This window comes from Chiloscyllium plagiosum, unplaced genomic scaffold (assembly GCF_037043375.1).
Source record: "Chiloscyllium plagiosum isolate Xiang-an unplaced genomic scaffold, Cpla_swu_hap1 HiC_scaffold_52, whole genome shotgun sequence".
Classification (NCBI taxonomy): Eukaryota; Metazoa; Chordata; class Chondrichthyes; order Orectolobiformes; family Hemiscylliidae; genus Chiloscyllium; species Chiloscyllium plagiosum.
In genome coordinates, this window is record NW_028270190.1 from 12,830,537 (window position 1) to 12,844,105 (window position 13,569).

A 13,569-nucleotide genomic window follows, 5' to 3' on the forward strand; every position below is an offset into this window, starting at 1 on the left:
GTCCAAGTTTCTTGATAGAGTTCCAGTTGGAATGCCATGCTTCAAGGATTCCTCGTGTATGTCTCTGTTTGTTTGGTTCGAGGATGAATATGTTGTCCCAATCGAAGTGCTGTCCTTCTTTATCTCTATGCAGGGGTATAAGTGAGAGAGGGTCATGTCGTTTTGTGGCGAATTGATGTTCATGTATGCTCGTGGCTAGTTTTCTGCCAGTTTGTCTAATTTATTGTTTGCTACAGTTATTGCACAGTATTTTGTAAATGACAGTTGTTTTGGTTGTTATCTGAATAGAGTCTTTCAATGTTTTAGTGTGCTTGTGAGTTTGTGGGCTACCATGATGACAAGCGGTCTGATTGTCTGGCAGTCTTGGTGCTCAATAAACACAGTTTGTCGATTTCTCAGCAACAAACCCAAACAAGCAGAAGCAAGGTGTCCAGAAACGCTAGCCACTCTCCCCTACATCAAAGACACCTCGGAAATGACTGCAGCCTGATAACGATTGCTGCCCCTTGATGTTTCTTGGCTGCACCCAAATAGTCTCCAAATTCTGATCTTCAGATTTACTTGGTTGTCTCACCAACATATTAACTTCAGAGATTCCTCATAACGTTGCGGGACCTTGTTTGGCTTTTTGACTCTTCTGCTGAAATCCCGACAACAGATATATGTATTCACTTCCCATCCATGGTCCCTCTGCAGCGTCAACCTCCTCATCACAGATCGGTCATATTTGTTCGCTTCAGTTAATGCTGTCATTCCAACTGTCTTGTTACAACTGCAGGATGTGATAATTCCAGTGATAGTGAGTTTAAACATTTGAGTCGAGGGCACAGAGATAGGGAGTGGTCACGGCGGGAAAATGGTGCAGAGTTAAGGAGAGTTGCAGGAACTCCAGAATCCGCTCAGCAAGATCCCAGGTTGTGCATTTGCTACCCCAAGTTATTTTGGTGTTGAAATGCATGGTGTAAACTGTAAAATTAAAATCAGTGGTTCAAATATAACATCCGTCAGTTTCCACAACCCATTCTCGTTCGCATCCTGCAAGCACAATCATTCCTGTTCCCTATAACCTCCTGCTGGATCTACGTCACTTCCAGGTTCTGCACTCATCCTACGTCCGTAATTTGGCTCGGGCCCGAGAACGCTTCCTTCCTCTGCATTGATCTCCAGAAGTGCTTGAGAGAGTGGGGGAGCTTTGCAGACCTTAGGAGGTTTTCAGTGGCAAAAGGAGGCTTCAGTAATTCTCAGGGCTATTGGTGATGAATGAAGGTGGAGCGTGAGAAATGGTTCCAGGGACATTCTATGTTTTCACTGTATGGATTTATTTTCGGGAATAGATGAGTTCACAGATTTACGGGTTGAAGGACTGGAACATTTCATTCAAAAATAGAAGGATTGCAAAAGCACGATGAAGATTCAGGAAACTGGAGAGTTAGGGATCTGAACGAAGTAATACAAGTGAGAAGAATTTGCAGCAATGGACGAAGTTGCGGAGGCAGCAATTGTCTGAATTAAAGCCGATGCCGGAGGTTGGGAGGTCTGTGGGACTGCAGATGATATCAAAGGGAGGAATGACCTTAAAGCCACAGGAGGTCATAGAAATGTGGAGAGCTGTAGGGTCGTCAGGAGTTCATGGAGATAGCGAGTGATGTAGCAGTTTTCAGGGATAATGAGGTTTGTATGACAGGGCTGATTTACAGAGACAGGGAGTGTTTCATGGAATGGAGTAGATTATCGAGATAAAAAAAGAGTTGTGTCGACTGGGAGAACAAATAGACAAATAGAGAATAGTCATCACTGAAGAGCTTTATTTATATAGAAAGCTTTTGGAGGTTAGTTAGATATGGGAGGTGTGGCATCTGGCAGATTTTCCCGTAGATAAGGACAGCAAACTTTGTTTCACAGGCAAGGTAACGTTGCACAAACTGGCGGATGTTTTGTGGTAATGTTGGTTGAAGAGGAGGGAGACCTTTACACAGATAGGAGAGAGAGCGAGAGAGAGTTATGGAGACTAGTAAATGAATGAGAGACTGGAAGAACTTATACAACATAGAAGAATACAGCGCAGTACAGGCCCTTGGGCCCTCGATGTTGCGCCGATCCAAGCCCACCTAAACTACACTAACCCACTATCCTCCATATACCTATCCAATGCCCTCTTAAATGCCCATAAAGAGGGAGAGTCCACCACTGTTACTGGCAGGGCATTCCATGAACTAACGACTCGCTGAGTGAAGAACCTACCCCTAACATCAGTCCTATATCTACCCCCCCTTAATTTAAAGCTATGCCCCCTTGTAATACCCGACTCAATACGCGGGAAAAGGTTCATACTGTCGACCCTATCTAACCCCCTAATCATCTTGTACACCTCAATCAAGTCACCCCTAAACCTTCTTTTCTCCAGTGAAAACAGCCCCAAGTGCCTCAGTCTTTCCTCATACGATTTTCCTTCCATACCAGGCAACATCCTGGTAAACCTCCTCTGCACCCGTTCCAATGCCTCCACATCCTTCCTATAGTATGGCGACCAAAACTGCACACAATATTCCAGATGCGGCCGTACCAGAGTCTTATACAACTGCATCATGACCTCAGGACTCCGGAACTCAATTCCTCTACCAATAAAAGCCAGTACGCCATATGCCTTCCTCACCGCACTATTTACCTGGGTGGCAACTTTCAGAGATCTGTGTACATGGACACCAAGATCCCTCTGCTCATCCACACTACCAAGTATCCGACCATTAGCCCAGTACCCCATCTTTTTGTTATTCTTCCCAAAGTGAATCACCTCGCACTTAGCTACATTGAATTCCATCTGCCACCTTTCTGCCCAGCTCTGCAGCTTCTCTATATCCTGCTGTAACCTGCCACATGCTTCCTCATTGTCAACAACTCCTCCGACTTTCGTATCATCCGCAAACTTGCTCACCCAACCTTCTAACCCCTCTTCCAGGTCATTTATAAAAATGACAAACAGCAATGGTCCCAAAACAGATCCTTGCGGAACACCGCTAGTGACGGCACTCCATGAAGAAACTTTGCCATCAACTACTACCCTCTGTCTTCTTCCATCCAGCCAATTCCTAATCCAAACCTCCAACTCACCCTCAATGCCATATCTCCGTATTTTCTGCAGTAGCCTACCATGGGGAACCTGATCAAACGCCTTACTAAAATCCATATATACCACATCTACCGCTTTCCCCTCACCAACCTCCTTCGTCACCTTTTCAAAGAATTCAATAAGGTTTGTGAGGCACGACTTGCCCTTCACAAAACCATGCTGACTATCCTTGATCACATTATTCCTATCTAGATGTGCATAAATCCTATCCCTTACAATTCTCTCTAAGACTTTGCCCACAACAGAAGTGAGACTCACCGGCCTATAGTTACTATGGCTATCCCTACTCCCCTTTTTGAACAAGGGAACCACATTTGCTATCCTCCAGTCTTCTGGCACTACTCCTGTAGACAAAGAGGACATAAAAATCAAGGCCAATGGCTCTGCAATCTCCTCCCTTGCTTCCCAGAGAATCCTAGGATAAATGCCATCAGGCCCAGGGGACTTATCTATTTTCACCTTTTCCAGGATTTCCAACACCTCTTCTCGACATACCTCAAAGCCATCCATTCTACTTATTTGTGCCTCAGTATTCTCATCGACAACAATGCCCTGTTCCTGAGTGAATACTGAAGAAAAGTATTCATTCAGTGTCTCCCCAATCTCTTCCGCCTCCACACGCAACTTCCCCCTACTATCCTTGACTGGACCTATTCCTACCCTAGTCATTCTTTTATTCCTAACATACCTATAGAAAGCCTTAGGGTTTTCCCTAATCCTATCTACTAAGGACCTTTCATGTCCCCTCCTTGCTGCTTTTAGCTCTCTTCAGGTCCTTCCTGGCTACCCTATAACTCTCAATCGCCCCAATTGAACCTTCACGTCTCATCTTGAGATAGGCCGCCCTCTTCCATTTAACAAGGGATTCCAATTCCTTATTAAACCACGGCTCCCTCGCACGACCCTTTCCTTCCTGCCAGGTACATAATTATCAAGGACACTCAATAGTTGCCCCTTGAACAAGTTCCACATATCATTTACACTCTTGCCTTGGAGTCTACTTTTCCAAGCCACACATCCTAAGTCATGCCTCACCGCATCATAATTTCCCTTACCCCAGCTATAATTCTTGCCCTGTAGTACACACTTATCCCTCTCCATCACGAGTGTAAAAATCACCGAATTATGGTCACTATCCCCAAAGTGCTCACCTACCTCTAATTCTAACACCTGGCCTGGTTCGTTACCCAGAACCAAATCCAGTATGGCCTCACCTCTTGTTGGCCTGTCTACATATTGTGTCAGGAAACTCCTGCACACATTGAACAAACACTGACCCATCTAACGAACTTGAGCTATAGCTTTCCCAATCAATATCAGGAAAGTTAAAGTCCCCCATAACAACCACCCTATTACTGTCACTCATCTCCTGAATCACCTTCCCAATCCTTTCTTCAATGATTCTAGGACTATTAGGAGGCCTGTAAAAGACTCCTAACAGGGTGACCTCACCTTTCCTATTCCTAACCTCAGCCCAAACTACCTCAGATGGCAAGTCCTCATCCATCGTCCTTTCTACCGCTGTAATACTATCTTTGACAAGCAATGCCACACCTCCCCCTCTTTTACCCCCACCTCTGACCCTACTAAAACATTTAAATCCCGGAACCTGCAACAGCCAATCCTGTCCCTGTTCTAGCCATGTCTCCGTAATAGCCACAACATCGAAGTCCCAGGTACCAACCAACGCTGCAAGTTCACCTACCTTATTTCGTATACTTCTTGCATTGAAGTATACACACTTCAAGCCACTTCCCTGTTTACAGGCACCCTCCTTGGAAATTGATGCCATGTTCCTCACCTCCCTACACTCCAGGCCCTGCACCCTGAAGCTACAATCTGGGTTCCCATGCCCCTGCCGAGTTAGTTTAAACCCCCCCCAAGAGCACTAGCAAACCTCCCCCCAAGGATACTGGTTCCCCTCAGGTTCAGGTGTAGACCATCCTGTTTATAGAGGTCCCACCGTCCCCAGAAAGAACCCCAGTTATCCAAAAACTGGAACCCCTCCCTCCTGCACCATCCCTGAAGCCACGCATTTAATTGTTCTCTCTCCCTATTCCTCGAATCTCTATCACGTGGCACGGGTAACAAACCAGAGACAACAACTGTTTGTTCTAACTCCAAGCTTCCAACCTAGCTCCCTGAAAGCCTGTCTAACATCCTCAGCACTCCTACCTATGTCGTTGGTGCCAATGTGGACCACGACTTCGGGTTGCTCCCCCTCCCCCTCCAGGACCCGGAAAACACGATCAGAGACATCACGTACCCTTGCACCTGGGAGGCAACATACCAAACGTGAGTCTCTCTCGTTCCCACAAAACCGCCTATCTGTGCCACGAACTATCGAGTCCCCAATTACTACTGCTCTGCTCTTCTTCACCCTTCCCTTCTGAGTAACGGGGACAGGCTCCGTGCCAGAGACCTGAGCCCCGTTACTTACCCCTGGTAAGTCATCCCCCCCACAAGTATCCAAAACGGTATACTTGTTCTTGAGGGGAATGGCCGCAGGAGGTCCCTGCACTGGCTGCTTCCTCCCAGTCCCCCTCACTGTCACCCATCTATCTGCCATCTTTGGAGTTACTACTTCCCTATAACTCTGATCTATGACCCCCTCTGCCTCCCGAATGATCCGAAGTTCATCCAACTCCAGCTCCAGTTCCCTAACACGGTCTTGGAGGAGCTGGAGATGGGTGCACTTCCTGCAAGTGTAATCGGCAGGGACGTCGATGGCATCCCTCACCTCATACATGTTGCAGGAGGAACATTGCACTGCCTTCACTGCCATCCCTCGAAAGCTAACTGTCCAAACAAAAACTGTGTCTAAATAATACAAGCAAAATTCAGCACTTACCTGCTTGCCACAACAGATGTTATTATTAGGTTAGAGGAGGAGGGCGGGTGGGAGGCACTACCCGTGTAGTGCCTCGGGTTCCTCTCCTTCACGCTTTTAAAGGGGGAAAAAACTAACCCAGCTAAGCTTACACTAACTGCTTCCGGGTCTCGGCTGCCCCTCTGCTTGCCGTCACTTCCTCTGCTGCTCCCGCTCTTTCTGTGAAGGAGAGAGAAAACAAAAACACCGATGCCCGCTACAGGTAAGTAATTTTGAAAAAAACTCTTACCTTAGCTGTAGTCTCCCGGGTTCACCTCAACTCGGCCGCTGCTCCCACTCAAATGACCGTTGGTGGTGAAACAGTGAGTATTTATACTCACAGTTCTCCTTCCCGGCTGCCCCTCTGCTTGCCGTCACTTCCTCTGCTGCTCCCGCTCTTTCTGTGAAGGAGAGAGAAAACAAAAACACCGATGCCCGCTACAGGTAAGTAATTTTGAAAAAAACTCTTACCTTAGCTGTAGTCTCCCGGGTTCACCTCAACTCGGCCGCTGCTCCCACTCAAATGACCGTTGGTGGTGAAACAGTGAGTATTTATACTCACAGTTCTCCTTCCCGGCTGCCCCTCTGCTTGCCGTCACTTCCTCTGCTGCTCCCGCTCTTTCTGTGAAGGAGAGAGAAAACAAAAACACCGATGCCCGCTACAGGTAAGTAATTTTGAAAAAACTCTTACCTTAGCTGTAGTCTCCCGGGTTCACCTCAACTCGGCCGCTGCTCCCACTCAAATGACCGTTGGTGGTGAAACAGTGAGTATTTATACTCACAGTTCTCCTTCCCGGCTGCCCCTCTGCTTGCCGTCACTTCCTCTGCTGCTCCCGCTCTTTCTGTGAAGGAGAGAGAAAACAAAAACACCGATGCCAGCTACAGGTAAGTAATTTTGAAAAAAAACTCTTACCTTAGCTGTAGTCTCCCGGGTTCACCTCAACTCGGCCGCTGCTCCCACTCAAATGACCGTTAGTGGTGAAACAGTGAGTATTTATACTCACAGTTCTCCTTCCCGGCTGCCCCTCTGCTTGCCGTCACTTCCTCTGCTGCTCCCGCTCTTTCTTAGCTGTAGTCTCCCGGGTTCACCTCAACTCGGCCGCTGCTCCCACTTATATTGACTGGATGGGTGATAGCGACTGAAGGATTTTACATTGATAATGAGTCTTGTAGGAAACGGATTCGGAAAGTCACAGACATTGGACTAGATTCGACAGATCGAGAGTATTACAGGGACCTGAGAGAACTACACAGATAGCAATGATTGTCGGGTGTCCAGAGACTAATGGTGTTTTTCGGAATGAAAGAGGGAGAGCAGTAGGAGCTGCAGCAGTTTTTGGATACTTGAGGGAATGGAGAATATTACAGAGACAGAGCGGTTTCTCAGACAGGATTGGTTCCAGACAGTGAGGGTTGTGGCGCCTGGAAAATTCAAAGATGGGAAGGGTTATCGGTGAGGAACAGATTAAACTAATAGGGACGTTTGGAGAGAGTGAATTAGTTTACATGGAGAAGGTTACACAGTTAAGGAACAATGTCGCGAGTGAATGTGAGTATGCAGGAATGTAAGGTTATGTTGGTCAAAGGAGCTTCAAGGATAGGGACTGCACAAAGGGTTTACCTGGATAGGATACGTTATATTTCCTGAAGAAGATCACACTGAGGCGGAATCTCGAAGAGTTCACAGCGAACATATTATGGGGAGTGGAGGAAATTAGAAACACAGGGTGGGCGGTAGTTCTGCGACGAGCTTATACAGATAATTCGTGTTTAAGGCTACAATGAGATTTGACAAGACGTCATTGTTTTGTTGAGGTAGAGCAGATCGGAGGACATGACTGACAAAGGGAAGTTGAGAAAATTCTGGTGAGCTTTTGCAGTGATATGAATGGTTCGAGGAGGAGCTGGTGATATCAGTGATAAAGACTGTTTTAACGAATGGCGAAATTTAGAGTCATAGGTAGAATTCTAAGGCCAGGAAGAGGTGACAGTCAAGTCGAGCTTTGCAAAGACTGGAAGAGCTGACATAGGCAAGTCTGTAGGCGTTTACTGAGATAATGAGAATATTGAGGAGCAGGCAAGAATAGTTGATATGACTTTCGGAAGATCTGAACAAAATCTCGACCGTGTTGATACAGGCCATTCGGGCCTCTGATGAAAACCCCAGCCAGACACAGTCCCCGACATATCCATGTAAAGCTGCATTTCTCATGAATAACCCACCACTTCCACACGTCTTGAACACGATGGGCAATACACACAATTGCACATTTGTGGGCTGTGGAAGGAAATCAGACCACCCAGCCGAAATCAATAGAGGCATGAAGAGATCTTGCACAGTCCACGCAAACAGTTGCCCAAGACTGGAATCGAACTCAGGTTCCTGGCGCTGCGAGGCTGAACACTGGACCACCGTGCCACCCTGTATCTGATGACGCAGGGATTGTACCAGATCGCAAAGTTCACGGGGGTTATCAGAACAGGAGGAGGAGGTAGGTAGAAACAGGAGAAAGTTACTTAGATGGTATTCCTTAGAGGCAATGGAAGACGTTCCAACAATAGGGAGGGCTGTGAAGTCTCTTGACAAAGACAGAGTTAGGGTCGGTTGCCGAGAATGAATGAAGTTAGTAATAGTCAGACCAATAGTCCTTGGATGTGTTTACCGGTCAGCAACGATTCTATAGATTGGCTAGGGTAGTTGAAGGTAATGGTAATTATTACATCAGTCAAGGAATGTTCCAGCCACAGAGGTTTTCGTGGCTACAGGATGTTCGAGAGTGAGGAAGGAGAGTAGTGACTGGAGGTGGTCAGTGGCAAGGAACTTTGCAGAGGTGGGAAATGTCACGGATATTGACAATTGTGCCGAGAGTGGTCAAGGTTACAGACGTAGGGAGGGTTCAAAGACTTTCAGAAATTTGCACAAAGCGACGGTTGACAGGAAAGGCTATAGCAACTGGAGGCCTTTGTACTGATGGGGAGGTGTGAATGGATGGGTAGAAGATGATATCGTGAGACATCAGAGTCAGTGCGCTCTGCGAAGAGTAAATGGCAAAGGCAGGAATTCTAATGACGAATGAACATGTGATATTGGGATTGATATTGGCAAAGAAAGTACCGTGTAATCAAAGGAGGCGAAGCAGTTCGAAACCACAAAGAGTGCAAGTGGCTTTTATAAATAATGGGCAAACAATGGCCATGGCATAGCCTTGGCAGATCATTTAATAAAAAGCCAAAAGGTAATCGGTAAGGATATTTATGGTAAGATGACTCGCAGCTAAAGGGTGGGTCCTGTTCAGTATTCAACAAGTAGAAAGGCATTATCGCCGCAATTCAGTTGGGATGGTGAGGCTCTCGATCATGTTCAGATCAATAAAGAGGAGGTATTAAACGTTTTCGCTGTCATAAAGTTGGAGAAGTCTCCAGTGCCAAATGAAATGTGTCTGACGATGCTATGGGAGGTAAGGAGGCGATTTTCGAGGCACTGGAAAATCTATTTAATAAGTTGCTGGTCACAGTTGGAGTGCAAAATGAATGTGGTACCTTTTTTCAAGAACAGAGATGGACCATGTAATTACAAAGGAAGGTGCTTTTTGATGAATTCAGTCGAGCTTTTCTTTTTAAAGTGGTGTCTAAAAATAATGATGAGGGCAATGCAGATGATGTGGTTTATGTCGACTTCATTAAGGCCTTTACTAAGATCACAAATGGAATGACTGCCCAAAAGGGAGGTGCCCATGGGATCCAGGGCAAGTCGGTAAATTGGATCCAAAATTGCCGTTTGAAATCCTTTCACCAACGGTATACCACAGACATCTGTGCAGAAACGATTCCTATTTATTCTGTAACATATTAACTTGGACATGAAAGCTGAAGCTATAATTAGCATCTTTGCAGATAACCTGAATGATGAGTTTGTTATCCACAGTGAGGCAGATCGTCTCAGGCTACAGTCTAATATCGATCAGATGATAAACTCAATAGAGTAATGGCAGGTGAAGTTTAATTCTGGTCAGTGTGAGGTAATGAGCGATGGGAAATGTAATAAGCAAAGGATGGAATTATTAAACGGTGGGTCAATGTCACGTACTGAGGAACAAAGGGATATTGGTGAACAAGTCCTCAGGATCCTGAAGGTTCTGATGCTAATTCGCTGGCTGAGCTCGAAGGTTCGTGTTCACATGTTTCGGCACCATGCTGGGAACATCATTAGTGAACCGCAAGTGGAGCACTGCTGTTAGTGACATGCTTTCAATCTATGTGTTTACGTTTCCTTCGGTCCGTGATGTCATTTGGTGTGGTAATGTCAGTTCTTGAGGTGATGTCGTCTCCTGTTCTTTTTCTCAGAGGCCGGTAAATGGAGTCTAATTCAATGTGCTTGTTGACAGAGTGCCTGTTGGGATGCCATGCTGATATGAATTTTCTGTGCGTGTCTCTGTTTGTCTTGTCCTCAGATGGATGTGGTCCTAGTCGAAGTGGTGTCGTTCTTCAACTGTATGTAACGCACTTAGTGAAAGCGTGTCAGGTCTTTTGTGGCTAGTTGATTATTATGTACCCTGGTGGCTAGTTTTCATCTTGTCGGTCCAATGCAGCGTTGTTTCAGTTCTTGCAAGATATTTTGTAAATATCACGAGTTTGCTTGTCGACTGCATATTGTCTTTCAATTCATTAGCTGCTGGTTTAGTTTGTTTTTGGGTTTGTGGGCTGCCATGTTGCCAAGAGATTTGCGTAGTCTGGCAGTTATTTCTGCCACGTCATTGATGTAGGGGAGAGTGGTAAACGTTTTCTGGACGCGTTTTGCCTGCTTGTGTGTTGCTGAGATATCCGTCGACTGTGTTCATTGGACCACATTTTCCACACTCTGAAAGAGAAACTAACACAGGAAATTATAAAACCACAGAAAATGACATAACCAGAGGAAATGACGTCGCCAACCGAAGGAAACCTAAACTCATAAATAGAAAGCCGTGCACTAACACAAGTGTTTCACCCGAGGCTAACTGATGATGTTACCTAGAATGGTGACGAAACAGCTAAAAGTGAAACTTCCACCTCAGCGAGCAAACCTTCATCCAGAACCTCAACCTGTATGATAAATCTTCGCGAAATTCGCTCATCCCTGAAGGTGTCAACACAGGTAGCCAAGGTGGAGAAATCATTTTCTGTTAGGGCGAATTGCAAGAGCTTCTCGAGATGACTTGAACTGGTCTGGCAGGGCTGTGGGACCCAAAACAGTTGTGATACCCAAAATTAGTTGGAGGCTGGTACAGAAGTTGTACCATAAGCTATGGTCTAACTACCTGACCAAGGTACAGCACTGCAGAAGAATTTACTTCCAAATAAAGCTGTTGGATTGTCACCTGCTGCACTGCGAGTTTTCACAGGCGTTCAAGAGAGCAACTGAAAAAGACAAGACACGCAAGAGCACTGAAGGCTATGAGGGAAATTGATTAATTAAATTGCATTTGTTTCAATGCAAGGGGCCTGACAGGCAGGCAGATGATCTCAGAGCATGAAACGGAACATGTGATTGGCATTCTATGTGTGTTACAGAAGCACAGATGAGTAAGGACAGCACTGGCAGCTCAATGTCTCTACATACTGATGCTACTCGAAGGATAGAACAGGAGGCAAGATTAGGTCAAATATCACGTTACTTAGACAGAATATACATGCGGGATTGCCCAGTGAAGCTGTATTACTGGAATGAAAAAATAAGATTAGCTCATCAGTGAGATCATTGGAAACTGACCTCCCCTTGGGAAACAATGTGGGAATGTACTGAGGTGTTAATGGGGGAGCACTTTGGCAAAGTGACTACGATTCTACTAGTTTGTAAACGACAGTGGAAAAGGACCGGTGTGGTACAAAAGTTAAAGTTTTAAAATGGGAGAACACCAATCTTGATAGTATTCGACTTGAACTTTCAAACGTTGTTTGGGGAGGCTATTTGCAGTTAAAGCGAAGTCTGGCTCGTCGGCTTTATTGAAAAGTCAGATAAAATGAGCATTGATTGCCAGCATGCTCCTATTGGAAAATAGGCTCATGCTGACAGAATTAGGAAACGATGCCAAACAAGGCTCTGATGAAGAAAAACGACGTACATATCAGGTATAGTTAGATGGATCGAGTGAATCCGTTCAGCATTATCAGGGGTGTAGCAATACACGTCGGATGGAAATCATGAACGCAAAAAGGCGACATGAAATATCTTTAATAGAGAAGTTTAAAGAAAATCCAAAGAGATTTGCAAAACCAATGTAGTGTACAAAATCCTATGCAAGGACTGCACAAAACACTACATAGGACAAACAGGAAGACAGCTAACGATCCGCATCCATGAACACCAACTAGCTACGAAACGACACGACCAGCTATGCTTAGTAGCCACACACGCAGATGACAAGTAACATGAATTCGACTGGGACAACACGACTATTATAGGACAAGCCAAACAGAGAACAGCCAGGGAATTCCTAGAGGCATGGCACTAATCCATAGGTTCAATCAATAAGCACATCGACCTGGACCCAATATACCGACCACTGCAGCGGACAGCTGGAACTGACAACCAGAAGCGGCAGATTCAAACCACTACAAATGCCGGAGGAAAGATCACAGAAGCGCTTCACAGGAGGCTCCCAAGCAATGAGGATGTCACCTAGATAGGGGACGAAACATCTGAAACACCAATTCCCAGCTTGGCGAACAGAACCACAACAACGGGCACCAGAGCTACAAATCTTCTCACGAGTTTTGGGCAATTTCAATGAAGCGTCAGAGGCTGAGAGGTCACCTCACAAAGGTTTATAAATACATGAGGAGTATCGGTAGGGTAAAGAGACACTTTTTTGTGCCCCAGGTGTTTGGAAATACAAAACAAGAGGGCATAGATTTAAGTTGAGAGGGAAATATTTTAAATGGGCCCACGGGATTTTTTCATGCAGACAGTGGTGTATGGACGGCATTAGCTGAAATTCAAGCAGCAGAGACGAGTACATTACAATATTTAAAAGGCACTTGGATGAGTATATGAATAGTAAGGGTTTAGAGGGGCGTGTACCAAATGTTGAACACTGAGATTAGGTTTATCTGGATTATCTGATTGGCATGGACGTTTTGGACCAAGGGTCTCATTCCATGTTGTACATCTTTATGACTTTAAAAGACTCCACATTTTAAGAAGAGGTGTTGATGAAGGGTTTAAAATACAAAGGTAGAGAAGCCCATAGGACCTGATCAAGTATATCTCATAAATTGTGCGTAGATAGGGAAGAGATTGATGGGGCCATACCAGACATGTTTGTGCATTGACATCGAAGTGTGATGTGCTGGAAGACTGGAGGGTGGCATGGTGGAGAGTGATGGAGGCTTTCTAAGATTACAAAGGAAGCTTGATGAAATGGGTGAATGGGTTTAAAACGAAGTGGAGTTCAATCTGGTTAAATGCGAGGATTTGCACTTTGGTACAGCAAATGTGGGTTGACCTTATAATTAAAGTTAAAGACCTTCGCAATGTTATAGAACAGAGGAAGTTCGGACACATAATTCTTTGAAGTTTGCATCACGTATAGAC

The 13,569-nt window shown here is 45.4% G+C and overlaps 1 long non-coding RNA gene across 1 annotated transcript; it reads right to left on the reverse strand.

Moving 5' to 3' along the window:
* Positions 1 to 6,252: 6,252 nt before the first annotated feature.
* Positions 6,253 to 6,847, reverse strand: LOC148134797 (uncharacterized). The gene is made up of 3 exons (XR_015755668.1): positions 6,688 to 6,847; positions 6,468 to 6,618; positions 6,253 to 6,397 (listed from the first exon to the last, which is right to left on the reverse strand). It is a non-coding gene; the product is annotated as an uncharacterized LOC148134797 (long non-coding RNA).
* Positions 6,848 to 13,569: the final 6,722 nt, after the last annotated feature.